General features: G+C 36.9%; 1 non-coding gene across 1 annotated transcript; it reads left to right on the forward strand.

The window, feature by feature from the left end:
* Positions 1–524: 524 nt before the first annotated feature.
* Positions 525–631, forward strand: LOC113896705. The gene has a single exon (XR_003512083.1). It is a non-coding gene; the product is annotated as a U6 spliceosomal RNA (small nuclear RNA).
* Positions 632–15,904: the final 15,273 nt, after the last annotated feature.

Below are 15,904 nucleotides of genomic sequence, written 5' to 3' on the forward strand. Positions count from 1 at the left end.
GCTTTTGGTTACTGAATTAGCTTTCTTGTTCAGTCACTCAATTGTGTCCAACTCTTTGGAACACCTTGGACTGTTGCCTACCAGGCTCCTCTGTCCATGGGATATCCCAGGCAAAAATACTGGAGTGGGCTGCCAAACTGTTGAGTTCAGATTTTTGATTTCTTCATGAGTCAACTTGGTGGGTTGTCTGTATCTAGGAATTTATCCCTCTCTTCTATGGTGTCCACTTTGTTGGTGTATAATTTTTTATAGTACTCTCTTACAATCCTTTGCTTAGTATGGTATCCACTGTAATGTTTTCTTTCTCGTTTATGATTTTGAGTCTTTGCTTCTTTTTTCTTAGTCTAGCTAACAGTATATCAATTTTGCTTATCTTTTCAAAACAATAACTCTTAGTTTCATTGTTTTTTTTTCTAATTTTTTAAGTCTTCATTTTCATACTAATCTTTGTTATACTTCCTTCTGCTAATACGTTCTTCCTAGTGTCTTGAGCAGTAGAATAGCTGGTTCTTATTACTTCTTTGGTACTTGCTTTGGCAGCACATACACTGAAAATTGGAATGATACAGAGAAGATTAGCATGGTCCCCTTTTAAGGATGGCACTCAGTTTTTGAAGCCTTCCATCATTTTAACTTATATAGCTGTGCTTGTTGTGCTTAGTCACAGGAATTGAACCGGGGTCTCCTGCATTGCAGGTGTATTCTTTACCAGCTGAGCTGCCAAGGAAGCCCCAAATTATACAGTGCTGTATGTCAATTATATCTCAGTAAAACTGGAATAAGAAAAAAATTGCTTGGATTGGTATCATCTTGTAAGAGTGGGACTCACAAACACAACCAGACTTTTGGGAACCTCTCTCTTGGCAGCAGCTAATAAAGCCGGGGTGCTAGGATATGTGCAAAAGCTCTTTCAAGGCATTTTCTTGGAGCCGACTGGAGGGACAAGGCAAGAGTGGTGTCTATAAGCAGCACTGGTCTCCAGGTGGACTCAGTCATCCCCTAGAGCCTGCCACTTTGATGTGAATGTTTCCCCGTTTGTCTGTTCTGCTATAATATTTTCTAGATTTTTTTTTTTTCAAAGAGAATTGTTTCGTGTGTGTTCTTTCAAAGAGGAAGAATATTCAGTGTGTTAGAGGATCTCAGGAGCCTCCTATATTGCCATCTTGACCCTTTACTACATTCTTAGGCATAGTTCTTGTCAAGTCTCTTTAAGACCAACATGAACGTGAAGGCCAGCCGACCTCAATTTAACAATGACTCTTAGGACATCTCTAATAATATTTAAAGACAGACACTGTCCATCTTAAACAAGAGCGGCTGACCAGTTGTACACAACTGCCCATTACTTACTCACTCATGTGGCCCAGACAAAATGTAATTAGCCTTCTCCCTCCTATAATCCTATGAACCTTAGCTTTACTCCCATTTTTAAGAAATTACTAAGAGACAGTACATGCCCCCTTAGAAGCTCATTCTGATAATTAGCTGGTCACAGCAAGAAACATTTCCTATTCAATCAGGCTAGTCATGCTATCTGCTCATGCCTACCTGCTTGAGTGATTTCCCCTCAAAGTTCTTGCTGACCTTGCTTACTCCTCCCTATACAAGAAAAGCTTTTTTTTTTTTCTGTTTGATTTTGAGATGCTTGCAGATTTCAAGGTCTGAGTGTTCCTCCTTTTACAATAGTCTTTTCAAATAGTTTTTCTTCAGCCAAGTTCAGATATGATTAAACAATATATTTAAAATATAAAGCAAAATAAAAGAAAAAAAACTGTATGATGTTACAGTTTCATATCCACTGATTAAGAATCCTGCATGTATACATCTTTATTTCATACAGAATCCCATGGGAACGATAGCCACCTTATTAAATTAGTAGATTGTGTTCACAGGAACTATGTAAAAAGGATCATCAATTTGGTAGCATTTCAATTTGCCAGTTGGCTTGGGGGTACATACGTGTTAATTTGGTGCTCCCTGATGGCTCAGGCAATAATTATTTAATAATGTTAATGTAATATTCTTTTATATAAGAATACATGTATTTATATAAAAATCTAAATTGAGATCTATAGATTTATATTATTTAAGTCTAAATTTATCAAAAAATCTAAAAATTTTCACTTGCTTTTTAAGACTTGGATCATAAAAGGGAACAAATTAGCAATAATAGAAGTGATAAGAAGATAAAAGACAGGGCTGATTTTGTCATTTAATAGCTTTACATATTTGTTTCATTAGCAAGAGTTAAAAATAAAGTGAACACTAAGATGGTGATTTTCAAACTATTTTCAATCAAAAGCTTGGGTGCTGTGAGTTATCTCTTGTCATAGAGTTCATAAGTATAGGATTTGGTGTCAAATACTCTAGAATTAAATTTACTGTTGACACCTATTTCTGTAACCTTGAGAACCTGACACAACCTTTTGAGCCTCTGGTTGCTCATCTGTGAGAAGTGGCATAAATGCCACTCTTTGGGCTATTACGTGATAAATCGAGATAACTAGGTGCCTAAAATGTTAAAGGTTATTCCTTAAATAAAAGATTATGACAAAAATGTATAATAATCTATCTTTCAGATGTTTTCTACACCCGGACTCAGGACTACAATGAAACTTGAGATTCCAGAGTTGAATTTAAGAAGAAAAAGAGGATTTAAGAGATCTGTTTTGAAGGTAAGAGACTTGCATTAGACTTCCAGCCCTGACACTAATAAGGTATGTTACTTTGTCCTCTGAAAAACATATTGTTGAGCTTGTATTAGTAATATGCCCCAGCAAAGTGATGAACACTGAGGATAGGTTGTGATGTGTGATAAATCCCTTCCCTCTTGGAGCTTACATTTCCTCATCTATAAAATGAATGACTTAAATTTTAAATAGTAATTATTTTATTAAAAGTTCCTATAATTTCTAAATGATGAATACTTTGTCAGAGTGATCTTGGCTTTTTGGTGAACATTCAACTACCATGAAGAAAGGCCAGTCAACTCTACGTACCTAAGACATAAGTCTGTACCTGGGCCTAAGGTAAGGATCTTTGATACTGTATCTTGATTTTGTAAAATGGGGAAAATAAACAACTGGGGCAAAAGTTGGGTTGAGAATATGGAGGACACAGAAGAACACTATGTTAGCATCTCAAATATATTCCAAGTGGATCTACTTCACACCATTTCAGCTTCTACCATCCTTGTCCTAATTTCTATTCTCCCTTGACTGTACTACTGTGTAGGCTTGTTGATTTTATTCCTTAATCTCTGAGCTACCATTTTGCCTTGTCAATGAAAAATTAATCACTCAATCTATGAAAGAAATGAAAATGTTTATTCGAGCCAAATGTGAGGATTGTAACTCTGGAGGAGCATATCAGAAAGCTCTGAGAACTGTTCCGTCTGTTAGAAGTTAAGCCACAGTTACATACTTTTTCTTTTTGAGACAAGGCTGCATGTCAAATGACATAGTATTGACAGTTTACATAATCCAGATCTAACCATCACTGTAATGGGTTATGTGACCCTTTGCAAGATCAAGAAGGAACGCTATCTTTTAACGAACTGTCCTGATGATAGGAGAAGGTTGCTCTTTATGGTTCAACAGGTATTCCTGCCGGTGGGGAAATTTTGGCTGATGTACAATGCCGATACATGAAGCACAGTGCAGGGAAAGAGGAGGTCAAAGGGCAGAGGAAAATTTTTATGTTGAAATTTTACTTGTCTTTCCATAAAATATGAATTTTACTTCACAGCCTCAACCCCCCACAGTACATTTTAAATGAGTAACCAGAATAGCATTTTAAAAATAATCATGTCCTGCAATTTCCTACCTAAAATCAATTTTTAAGTCTAAATTTAAATTTGTATTGTTACTATTTTATTTTACTTATTTTAATTAATTACTTCATTTATTTTTAATATAAATTTATTTTAATTGGAGGCTAATTACTTTACAATATTGTAGTGGTTTTGCCATACATTGACATGAATCCACCACAGGTGTACATGTGTTCCCCATCCTGAACCCCCCTCCCACCTCCCTCCCCATACCATCCCTCTGGGTTGTCCCGGTGCATCAGCCCCGAGCATCCTGTATCATGCATCAAGCCTGGACTGGCGATTCATTTCACATACGATAATATACATGTTTCAGTGCCATTTTCCCAACCATCCCACCCTCGCCCTCTCCCACAGAGTCCAAAAGACTGTTCTATACATCTGTGTCTCTTTTGCTCTCACATACAGGGTTATCGTTACCATCTTTCTAAATTCCATATATATGCGTTAGTATCTGTATTGGTGTTTTTCTTTCTGGCTTACTTCACTCTGTATAATAGGCTCCCCCTAAAATCTTAAATAGCTTTCCAGTGCAATTAAAACAAGAAACAAAACCCCATCAGCCTTTTACAATATGGCCTTGACTGTGCATCTCACTCTGGCCTGTCTCACTCCCCTCATTTCCCGAACACCTCAGTCCAGTTCAGTTCAGTTGCTCAGTTCTGTCTGACTCTTTGCAATCCCATGGACCGCAGCATGCCAGGCCTCCCAGTCCATCACCAACTCCTGGAGTTTACACAAACTCACATCCATTGAGTCGGTGATGCCATCCAAACATCTCATCCTCTGTCGTTCCCTCCTCCTGCCTTCAATCTTTCCCAGCATCAAGGTCTTTTCCAAGGAGTCAGTTCTTCACATCAGGTGGCCAAAGTATTGGAACTTCAGCTTCAGCATCGGTCCTTCCAATGACTATGCATGGCTTATTTCCTTTACTTCATGAGCAAAAATATGTTTCTCTTTCTATTCCTAGACCTCAATAATTTCATTCTGCTTTTGGATCTAGGAATAGTGTGTTTGTAAAATATGTATTATAAGCTATTTTAGCAAATCTTTAGTTGGTTGTCTCCTTTTAATGGCTTAGATCTCAGCTTAGACTTTGCTTTCCTTTTGCTGCAGTGTGAAATAGCTTCCTGGTTGTGAATTCAAAACACTGTAATAGTATGCTTCAGGCAGGTCTAATGTACTAATGTACTCTTAGTCAAGGGTCTCCAGATAAGCAGAACCAGTAGGATAGATGTAGATGCAGATGTAAATGTAGAAAGAGAGGCAGAGATTAGAGATAGAGATATGTTATTACAGGAATTGGCTCACACTGCTATGGAGACCAAGGAGTCCCATGATCTGCCATGATCTTCAGTGCAAGCTGGAGCACCAGGAGAACCACTGGTGTATTTCAGTTGGTGGGAAGAGCTGAGAGCCAGGGTGCACTGGTGTAGGTCCCAGGGTTAAGAGTGTAGAGATCCCGGAGCTCCAGTGCTTGAGGGAAGAAGAGGATGGATGTCCAGGCTCAGAAAGAGAAAGATAAGTTGCCCTTCTCCCGTCATTTTCTTCTATTTGGGCCGTCAAGGACTGGATGGTGGCCACCACACTGGTGGGGACCGATCGTCTTTCCTCACTCTACTGATTCAGATTTGATCTCTTTTGAAAATGCCAGCTTCCTAGGCATCCCTTAGCCTTCAGGCTAATACCTGAAACTAATCATCACAGTGGCTATTTTTACTTACTTATGTATCGTTTGTTCCCATTACACCCACATAAAATACATACTCAAAATGTACATTCTAAGTTATCTATTTTATTGGAGTAGAGTTGATTTACAAGCTTGTGTCAGCTTCAGGCACACAGGAACGTGACTGAATTACACAGAAGCATAGATGCATTCTTTTTCAGAGTCTTTTCTCAAATTGGTTATTGCAAAACATGAAGTAGAGTTCCCTGTGCTACACAGTAGGTTCTTGTTTGTTGTCTATCTTATACACAGCAGTGTGTGCCTGTTCATCCCAACCTCCTAATTTACCCCTCCCTGACCTTGTTTCCCTTCTGATAAACATGTGTTTGTTTTTATATCTGTAAGTCTGTTTCTGTTCTGTAAATAAGTTCATTTGTATCATTGTAAAAATTAGATATCACATATGAGTGATACCATATGATACTCACATTTCTGTGTCTGACTTTTCACTTAGTATGATAATCTTCAGGTTCATCAATGGCATTATTTCATTCTTTGAGTAATATTCAATTGTATATATACACCACATTATTCTTTATCCATTCCTCTGTCAACAGAAATTTGGGTTGCTTGTATGTCTCGGCTATTGGAACACTAGAATGTGTGAATTTTTTCAGATCATAGTTTTCTCTAGGTATAAGCCAAGGAATGGCATTGCAGGATCATATGGTAGTTCTATTGCTGAGTTTTTAAGGAACCTACATTCTCTTCTGCATAGTGGCTGTACCGATTTACATTTCCACAAACAATGTAGAAGCATTGCTTTTCTCTATACCCTCTCCAGAATTTCTTGTTTATACACTTTTTGATGATGGCCACTTGAACCTGTGGGCTTCCCTCATAGCTCAGTTGGTAAAGAATCCTCCTGCAATGCAGGAGATCATAGTTCGATGCCTTGGTCGGGAAGATCTACTGGAGAAGGGATAAGCTATCCACTACCATTTTCTTGGCCTTACCTTGTGACTCAGTTGGTAAAGAATCCGCCTGCAATGCAGGAGATCCCAGTTGGATTTCTGGGTTGTGAAGATCCCCTGGATAAGGGAAAGGCTACCCACTCCAGTTTTCTGGCCTAGAAAATTTAATGGAATATAGAGTCCATGGGGTCACAAAGAGTTGGACACAACTGAGTGACTTTCAGTTTCATTTTCACTCTAACCTGCGTGAGGTGATAGTTCATTGTAGTTCTGATCTGCATTTACCTGATAGTAATGTTGAGCATCTCTTCATGTGCTTTTTGGCCATCGTATGTGTCTTCTTTGTAGAAATGTCTATTTAGATCTTCTGCCCATTTTTAAATTTTTTTTGGGGGGGGATCTTTTTGACCAGAGCTGTGTGGGTTTTTTTCTAGGCTTTCTCTTATGTTCTGTTGGTCTCTATTTCTGTGCCAGTACCTTACTGTTTTGATGACTGGAGCCTTGTAGTATAGTCTGAAGTTAGAGCATCTGATTCTTCCAGTTCCATTTTTCTTCCTCAAGATTGCTTTGGCTATTCAAGATCTTTTGTGTTTCCATATAAATTATTTTGTGGTGGTTGTTGTTCTACATTTGTGAAAAAAAAAAAAAAATGAAGGGATTGCACTGAATCTGTAGATTGCTTTGGGTAATATGGTATTTTGACTGTATTGATTCTTCCAATCCAAGAACATGGTATATCTTTCCATCATTTGAGTCACCTTCAGTTTCTTTCATTTCTGTCTTACAGTTTTCAGAGCACAGGTCTTTGTCTTCTTATTACAGGTTTGTTCCTAGGTATTTTATTCTTTTTGATGTGATGATAAATAGGATTCTTTCTTTAATATCTCTTTCTGATCTTTCATTGTAAGTGTATAGAAACACAAGAGAGTTCTGTGCATTAATTCTGTATCCTGAAACTTTACCAAATTCATTGATGAGCTCAAGTAGTTAGCGGGTAGCATATTTAGGACTTTCTATGTAGAGTTTCATGTCATCTGCATGATAAAAGTTTGACTTCTTTTCTAATTTGGATTCCTTGTATTTCTTTTCTGATTGCTTAAAGTGTAAATTCTATGACATCAGGGTCTCCTTAGATTTATTTACTGCTGTATCCCAAATGTCTAATATCACCACTCATAAATACCAAATGCTTGATAAATATTTACAGGTAAATGGTATTAGAGTGAGTGACAATAAAGGGATGGAATGCAAAATCTCCATATTATGTATATTTATATAGTACATTTATACTCTCAGTTTCACTGGAGTTGTATTCATGTTTTAGAACTTGAAATACACTTTTTAATGTTCATGGGTAAAAATAAAAAATAATCTATATCTAAAAGTAAGATGCTTTTAACCTGTAATATTAATATATGAGTTCTGATATAATATTAAAAACACAGATGATGTTATTTTCACCAAATCACACAGGGATTTTAAAGATCACTGTTAAAAAAGTGATGAAAAAAGCATTGGATTTGAGCTTCTAATAAGTTCAAATGACTGTTTCAAAAATAATGCAGCAGAGTATTATTTTAAAGTACTTCCCTTACTGTAATTTAATCAGTTCAGTTCAGTTCAGTTCAGTCGCTCAGTCATGTCCAACTCTTTGCGACCCCATGAATTGCACCACGCCAGGCCTCCCTGTCCATCACCAATTCCCAGAGATCACCCAGATTCACGTCCATCGAGTCAGTGATGCCATCCAGCCATCTGATCCTCTGTCATCCCCTTCTCCTCCTGCCCCCAATCCCTCCCAGCATCAGAGTCTTTTCCAATGAGTCAACTCTTTGCATGAGGTGGCCAAAGTAATGGAGTTTCAGCTTTAGCATTATTCCTTCCAAAGAAATCCCAGGGCTGATCTCCTTCAGAATGGACTGGTTGGATCTCCTTGCAGTCCAAGGGACTCTCAAGAGTCTTCTCCAACACCACAGTTCAAAAGCATCAATTCTTCGGCACTCAGCCTTCTTCACAGTCCAACTCTCACATCCATACATGACCACAGGAAAAATCATAGCCTTGACTAGACGAACATTTGTTGGCAAAGTAATGTCTCTGCTTTTGAATATGCTATCTAGGTTGGTCATAACTTTCCTTCCAAGGAGTAAGCGTCTTTTAATTTCATGGCTGCAGTCACCATCTGCTGTGATTTTGGAGCCCAAAAAACTAAAGTCTGACACTGTTTCCACTGTTTCCCCATCTATTTCCCGTGAAGTGATGGGACCGGATGCCATGATCTTCATTTTCTGAATGTTGAGCTTTAAGCCAACTTTTTCACTCTCCACTTTCACTTTCATCAAGAGGCTTTTTAGTTCCTCTTCACTTTCTGCCATAAGGGTGGTGTCATCTGCATATCTGAGGTTATTGATATTTCTCCTGGCAATCTTGATTCCAGCTTGTGTTTCTTCCAGCCCAGCGTTTCTCATGATGTACTCTGCATATAAGTTAAACAAGCAGGGTGACAACATACAGCCTTGACATACTCCTTTTCCTATTTGGAACCAATCTGTTGTTCTATGTCCAGTTCTAACTGTTGCTTCCTGACCTGCATACAAATTTCTCAAGAGGCAGATCAATTTTTTAAAAAATAAAAATATGCTTCTTTTCACATAAAATAATAATATCTTTGTATAATTTTCCAGTGTATTCAAGTGTCTATTTATGAATTCAGGACCAATAGTTTGCATGAATTAATTTTTGACAAAGTAGTGTTTTTAAAAAATAGGAAAACTTCATTTAACCATTAGGCAAGTAAATTTTATTATATGAAAAATTCACATACATACAAAGTGAATTTGTAAAATTTAATTTTTATAAAGTAAAATTTATTAATCCTTATTTATATGAGAACATTTTTCTAAATTTTTTAGATATTTGAGATAATTTATTATGAAATAAAGACTTTCTCATTAATGAGTATTAAAAGAGGCAATAATATAAATAGTATCTCTCCGCTTTTAAAGATCTAAATCTTCACTGTAAATATTTAACTATGTTTCACAATAGTTGAAGGAGAAAATGAACTCTAAAACTAAAAATTAAATTGCAGTATAAAATAAGAAATTGTTTTAAAATAAAGCCATATTTTTACTGAAAAGTTTACTTTCTTCCCAACCCAAAGCAAACTGAATTAAATTTAGCAGTATAATATGATGTTGTTTTTAGTTTATTTATGTTTTATGGTAAACATTTCCAATAAACCATATGGTTATGCAGTTAATTTCTTAGGTTGTGCCTATTGTGCAAAACTGTTTTTTCCTTTTAACTGAATTTGTTCCTCATTCTAATCAAATAGTATGTCAGTCCAAAACATAGATAAATAAATCCAAAACTGATTTAGAGGAGTATTGGGAAGGGACTGAAAATCACTCTGTAGTCCTTTGAGAATAAAATATGACAAATACTTGTTGAAATGTGAGTGACTTCTTTAACTGATGATTTCACTATAAATTAGTGAACTACATGTTCATCAAAACATAGCATTGAGCTTCTGTTTTGTAAAGTCAAAATGGAAATTTGTAATTTAATTTGGCCAAAGAATTTTTACATAACAAAACAGATTTATTGTGTATTTAATATCTGGCCCATTTATTCTAGGAGTTCTATTAAAGAAATAAACATGTTTTCATGATTTAGAGCGTAGGATTCCAGGAAAAAAAAAAATATATCTATTCTAAGTACATTTTATTCAAAACAATGTGCGTCAATATCTGTCATAAAATAAATCTCTTTATATTACTAATTGGTATTGGAAGACTAGTAAAAATTTAAAGAAAAACATTTTCCCAAGGCAGAAATCAACACTATTTCTTTATAGAAAAAGACAAATTGAAGTTTTTTCTTTAGTTTTTATTTTATTTAACTATGTTATTTTCCTCATCTCTCATTTTCTTCTTCTTATTTTTTCCTAGAAATGGATACAGCTGAATACAGGCTTTAATAATGGTTGCAATACAATTAAAATTAAAACTACAGTGATGCAAAAGTTTTACAGAATGAGACCATAGATGTTTGGAAATTGGCTCATTACTCGTTTTCTTCTATCGACCAATTCCTCAGTGCTTTAAATAGACATCCTGCAGTGGTGCAGAGCCCCTGATGCTGCAGAGCACAGCTTCGAAGGAGCATAAATTGAAAACCTCACTTGACTTCACAGTTTAATAGATATAAAAGGAGTATAACTGTAGCCACAGAGTTGGATTACTATATTGCTCAATTGCTTTGTCTACCAGAAGGCAACTTTTTTGGTGACTAACAATGAAGAAATTCCTGGTACATAAAAATTAGGTGCTCATGCTCACACTTAGGTTCATTGGTTTAAAGACCAAATAGCCAAGAAAACTATGAATGCATAGACTGTTAAGTTGAAGTAAGAAAGTCAGTTGCTAAATGGAAAAGATCAGGTGTTAGAGGAGTCATTTCAAATCTTTTCAATCAATTTGCATGTCATTAATATTCTGTTATTTTCATGCACTGCTGCTGCTGCTGCTAAGTCGCTTCAGTCGTGTCCAACTCTGTGCAACCCCATAGACAGCAGCCCACTAGGCTCCTCTGTCCCTGGGATTCTCCAGGCAAGAATACTGGAGTGGGTTGCCATTTCCTTCTCCAATGCATGCAAGTGAAAAGTGAAAATGAAATCGCTCAATTGTGCCCGACTCTTAGCGACCCCATGGACTGCAGCCTACCAGGCTCCTCTGTCCATCGGATTTTTTCATGCACTACATGCCCTATTATAACTTACCAAGGATCTTGCTTTTTCCAAATTCATAATATTACAGATACTTAAACTTGGAGATGAAAAATTGGGACAGATGGTCATTCAATCAGTATGCAAAATAAGAAATGTTCAATATAATAAGAGACAGAGTACCTGCCAGAAACTCATACTCTAGCATTCTCCAAGTTGACTGGATACAAAGAATAATAAAATGCTAATTGCACTATAATACCAATTACACTAATTAAAACAAAATAGCAATATCAACAACAAATATCAAAAGCAACAAGGAAACATGCCCAGAATCTAATATTAAAAGTGCTGATAAATGTGATTTTTCAAAAGGTTATAAAATGTGAAGATATTTTGAGTGATGATGTGTGAAATGGAGGCTTGAGGGTGAAGCTATTCTTATTCCCTTTTAGAAACCTGAATGATTTCATATCTTATAGGCTGAACTAACCCCGCAATTTAGGCCGAGTGAATTTCATGAATGCCAAGTCAGCAGACAGTGTTTCCAGGGACAACATGTTGTTCCTTATATCCAAAAGGCATAAAATACGGATTAACTTAATGTGCCACCAGATAATATTAGATGGTCTTCTTGAGTAGAATGTCAAAAACATTTTCCAAGTGTATAAATTACTCTTTTCATGAACATTATTTTATAAATATTTGTATTAATTTTTTAGTTTTCCTGTGGTAACACCAACATAAATGCAGTATTAAACACAGAAGAAGTATAATGGGCCAAAAGAGTTAAAAATAAGATTCAGAGATTTCTCCCAGCAATAGATGTCAAATGAATGAACAGGAAGATAAATACCTAGAAAAATCTCAAAACATGTGAATGACAACATATTTATGAAGTTTAGTGGGAAGTATACTTATGATTTTATCTAATTTTAATTCTGTCAAAGCATTAAGAAGTTTAAAGTAGTATAGTTTATAAATGAATTAAATAAGAAAATATATATTAAAGAGAAGTATGAGAAAAATTATCTGAATATAATGTAAGACTGACTTCAGTTTTATTCTTATGTTAGCCTCTTGATATCTATCCTAGAGCAGAGAACCTGGTTCCCATACTTGAAATTCTGACCTACAGAATTGTGAACTAACACACCACCAAGTGTGTGGCCATTTGTTATGTAACGGTGGTTTACAAATACAACAAGAATTCAGTGTCTTTGCATATCACTCAGAGTCAGATCTGGCGTTTCTTAAGAGCCTACAGGCTCCTCCGTGACCCGGTCCATCATTCCTAAAGCTCATACACAGGAGCCTCACCACAGTCAGCCTTCCCCACGTGCTCTCCAGCCTACAGGGACTCCTTGCCATTCCTTGAAGTTCCATGAACATGCAAGTGTATTCCAATCCCAGGCCTTTTCATTTGTTCTTCTTACACCCTCCACTGTTCTTTCCGAAATAGCTGCATGGTTTACTCCTTCTCTGGCTTCCCTGGTGACTCAAACAGTAAAGAGTCTGCCTGCAGTGCAGGAGACCCGGGTTCAATCCCTGGGTAGGGAAGATCCCTGGAGAAGGAAATGGCAACTCACTCCATATTCTTGCCAGGAGAATCCCATGGGCAGAGGATCCTGGCAGGACAGATGATCCAGTTCGTGGGATCCCAAAGAGCTGGAGAGGACTGAGCGACTAACTTTCACTTTACTTTTTCACCAGTCTTCCTCAAACGCAACCTCTCGCTTAGACCTTGTCTAGCCAAAGATGTGAAGTTACAGCTCCTTTCCCGCCTGCAACACACTGTATTCCCCTTCATTTAATATAAAGGTGATAAACTACTGTTGACCATTGAACAACAGGGGTTTGAACCACACAGGTTCACTTATATGCACATTTGTTTTCAATAATTACCTATCAGTACTACAGTACTACATGATCTGATTTGGTTGAATCAATGGATACAGAACTGTCAGTATGGAAGCCTGGCTGTTGACTTATATATGGATTGCTGACTACGTACAGGGTCAGCATCCCTAACTCCTATGTTGCTCAAGTTTATTGTTTATCTGTAGGCACTATAAAAACACTTTCCTGCTTCATCAGTTCAGTTTAGTTGCTCAGTCGTGTCCAACTCTTTGAAACCCCATGGCTGCAGCATGTCAGGCCTCCCTGTCCATCGCCAACAAAGGGATATCTTTTTCCTATGTTAACTCATGGGTCCCTAATTCCTGTAAAAAAGATCAAGCATACAGAAAGCATTCAATTCATATTTACATTAAAAATGGAAAAAAAGTCTTTTTCTATTGTGAATTTTGGTATCCTTAGGGATGATTAAGCCTGGGATAATAGAAGGTTAAATAGAGGTTGCAGCTGTCATAACTGGATTAGGGATCTACCATTTAGAATTTCACTGCCAAATTTTATACCCACTCAATGTAGTCAAAAAGGTCTCTATTGAACTTCTAACCATAGAGCTTATAAACAAGTTATCCTAATTATTATCATAATTATTGCTAATAAATGCTAGAATAAAGCACTTCCTTGCAGCTCAGTGGTAAATAGTCCACCTGTCAATGAAGGAGATGCAGGAGTTTTGGGCTCAATTCCTAGGTCAGGAAGACAGAGCAACCCACTCCAGTATTCTTGCCAGGAAAATCCCATGGACAGAGGAGCCTGGTGGTCGCAAACAGTTGGACATGACTGAGCACACAGGCACTAGAATGAATAAAGATTAGTAGATAAGTTTCAAAATTATTCAGATAAATTCTATTAATATGAACCCCATAATAATGAGTTTTCCCATATCCTTAAAATGTTTTAATTCTAATCAATGAGCAATATAGGTTGAACAATTCCAGAGCACTGACATTCAAGTACAATTTGAAACTTGAAATTCATTACAACCAAAGTTGATCTGTGACACAGATTCTCTCTTCTACTTGTACTTTACTGCCTAGATACCTAGGTTTATAGTAGATTAAAAAAAAAAATCTAAGGAACCATTGGATGATTGCATGAGTAGAAGATTTTTTTCATTTGTTTCCCCCTTTGCCAACTTCTTATATTTATAGCTATTTCATATATCTATCTATCTCTCTCTCTATATATATATAATGTGTTTGTATGTGTGTTTTCCTTAGAGATAATTAAGATTTCTTTCTTTATTAATAACAGTTTTGAGCTAATCATATTTCTTTCTTGCAAATAAACTGCCCTCTTAAATAAGAACTATTGAATAACCCTGCCTGTGTCAGGCTTTCCTCAAAATTACCACTTTAAATAATCTTTAAGAAAGATGTCAACTCCCGAAATTATATGTATATAATTAGACATTTAACAAAAAAACGGAACTTATTTACCTTCAATTCGTGTGATAAATATGAATAATGTGATTTTATTACTATGATTATTGAAATACTACCCATAGCTACTCAAAATCTGTAAAAATTATGTTCTATTAAATTTATATTTAATAACTGCTCACACTTATCTGTGAGCAGGTAAATAACCCGCCTACCAATGTAGGAGACTTAAGAGACATGAATTTGAACCCTGGGTCGGGAGGATCCCCTGGAGGAGGGCATGACAACCCACTCCAGTATTCTTGCCTTGAGAATCCCACTGCGAGAGGAACCTGGCGGGCTACCGTCCATGGGGCCGCACAGAGTCAGACACGACTGAAGTGAAAGCACGCACATTTATCAGACATATAAAACTGGCTAAAATGACATACACTGCTCTTTTAAGTTGCCCATGCTTTTAAAAGCTCCTTGGATATAGCAAATTAACCTTAATCTGCGTCTGATTCTTTATGTATGTCTGTTATTCCTTTTTTCACAACTGGTCTGGAAAGTACTCTATGCAACCTGTAATACATACCACAGGAAAACACCTGAAACTGAAGGTATTTTCCTCTTCTACAAGGATCAGCCACATTTCTCCTAGTCCTAAAAACTTTCTGCTTGCTGGTAGAATGAAGAACTGATATGCACTTCATCATGCCAGAAGGTGCCATAGAAACCTGTTCTGCTGAGCTGAAGACACGTACTCGGAAGGCATGCTGAGACTCAGTTGGCTACCGAGTAATGGAGAAAAAAGGACAAAGGATGATTCAGTCATACATAGAAAAGTAATGACTTAAAAACCAAGATATCTCTGTTGTTTAATCACAACTCCTTCATTCTATTAACTCTAGAACCATGCTTTAGCATCTCGGTGTAATCAAGAGATTAGACTAGTCAGAGATTTTAAGTTGGCAGCCTGTTTTTGTTTTGTAGGGTGCAAAATTGTGTGTTCAGTTGCTCAGTGGTGTCCAACTTGTTGCAACTCAATGGACTGTAGCCATAAGTCTCCTCTGTCCATGGGATTCTCCATGCAAGAATACTGGAGTGGGTTGCCATGCCCTTCTCCAGGGAATCTTTCTGACCCAGGGATCAAACCTGAGTCTCCTGCATTGCAGGTGGATTCGTTGGATTCTTTACCATCTGAGCCACCAGAGAAGCCCTAGCATGAAATTAAGGATCATTTTTATAATTGTCTGGTTTGATAGCTTTTTCTGGAAAAAATAAATCAGTGGGTGGGGACACATGACATGTCCTGGCACACATGGCAACAGTGTGCGTTCTCAGGGGGCCGCTCTCTCCATTTCCCCCCATCCCGGCTCTTCTAAGTGAAGTTACAGGGCTCTCTTCACTCATTTTTGTTAC

The sequence above is a fragment of the Bos indicus x Bos taurus genome, chromosome 7 (genome assembly GCF_003369695.1).
Source record: "Bos indicus x Bos taurus breed Angus x Brahman F1 hybrid chromosome 7, Bos_hybrid_MaternalHap_v2.0, whole genome shotgun sequence".
Lineage (NCBI taxonomy): Eukaryota > Metazoa > Chordata > Mammalia > Artiodactyla > Bovidae > Bos > Bos indicus x Bos taurus.